Raw genomic sequence first — 1,721 nt, 5'->3', positions numbered from 1 at the left:
GTCTTTTATCTGATATACATGAGATTATTAAGACAGCATAAAAGATTTCCTTGTCTCTTTCAAACATCTGAGAACCACAACGACAATAAGATGGCTTTACTTTTAAATATATTTTAATATATGCATATATTTAATTATCCACAGACCAAGCAAAGTACAAAGAGGAAACAGTAGCTTTAGAAAGTAAGAAATCCTCTGTTCTGAACTCTGGATAGTGGTGTCATTGCTGCAAAGTTGTTCACAGTTGGATACTGGAAATATTCCATTGTTTTCTGAATCTCTGCTTAAAAATTTTGAAAGGCAAACACAATATTTCCAAAGACAATATGTCCAAAAGACAATATTTGCTACTGTTATACATTTTAGCTTGTTTCATAAGAAACTATTGAATTGGATCACAGTGAATGAATACATGGAATAAATAAACATATTTCTAACTAATTTACATTAATATTTTGTACCTATTACATTTACATAGCTTTATAGATTCCAAATCCAAGCTTAGGTACAAGACTCCAACCTTTTCTTATTGGATTTAACCCTGCAGTTGAATTTTACAACACCTTCCCCTCAATAATCTTCTTAATAAATAATAAATAATAAATAAGTACCTTAAAACTGTATGCTCCTGCTTGTGCCTCCAAGTGTCACATTTTTATTGCAGGGACTAGCAAACTGGTTTTAAGGAATATGGTTTGTTATTTTGTTGTTGTTTGGGGGTTTTTTTAACCTAATTTTTGATAATGTTGTGTGAACACTTGGGGTATTAAACCAGTTATGCATTAACGTGTATTTAGTTTTTGTCCTGTTAGGGCAATGAGTAATGAATCACATCTGTGTACTGGATGTGACCTAGTAAGAAGCATGCTGGACTTCAGAACTGGTGAGAACTTAAAATAATCCAGGTCTATATCATGAGCAACAAACTTTGCAGTGGAAAAGACAGCTCTGTGAAAAATTTTGGAACTCTGCAAGGGCCCACTGCAGAGCTGCTTCAGTTGTAGCTGAAATATAGTGTCTTGCTACCCTATTATTTGAAAACAGAGTGCCTTAACTGAGTAATAGAAATGCTGTTGAGTCTATTCTTGTCATCAAACCCAGTATATGTCAGCATGTTGCACCATGGATGTTTTTGATGCTTTTCCTTTTTTTTTCCTTTTTTTTTTTTTCCTTACAGTGACCTTACACCTCTAAACGATATTTTAAATAAACGTGTCATATAATTTAATCAACTTCACATATTGTTTCAAAATCTGATACATGCTTTAGCAAATACATTAGTGGTGTTTGCACCCACCTTTTAAGACATGGGAGACAAATCCAAGTCTCAAATTTGCTACCACTTTTTATAATCATTGAATGATATCCTTATGTGCAATTAAATTTTCACGGTAGAGATAACTGTGCCACTACAGCTAACAAGATGGTTACACTTATTTTTACACTTTATCCCATTCAGCAGTAATAAATGCTAATAATGCTGCTAATATAGTGATGCATTTTTTGTTTGGCATGGGATTTTTATTTGTTTGCTTAGTTGGTTGGTTTGGCTTGCTATGGGTGTTAAGTTAAAAAAATTAAACGTTTCTACTTGGTAAGATTTATTTGATTTGACTTTCATATGTAGGTTTAAAAAATATTTTCTGATTGTTTATCTTTAGAGCTGAAAACAAAGTAACATTGAATAACTTATTGAATGAAGTTAACATGCTTTTTAACTC

This window comes from Myiozetetes cayanensis, unplaced genomic scaffold (genome assembly GCF_022539395.1).
Source record: "Myiozetetes cayanensis isolate MyiCay16 unplaced genomic scaffold, myiCay2020 scf49, whole genome shotgun sequence".
Classification (NCBI taxonomy): Eukaryota; Metazoa; Chordata; class Aves; order Passeriformes; family Tyrannidae; genus Myiozetetes; species Myiozetetes cayanensis.
The sequence above is the reverse complement of the archived record's forward strand: the minus strand, read 5'-3'. Positions refer to the sequence as shown.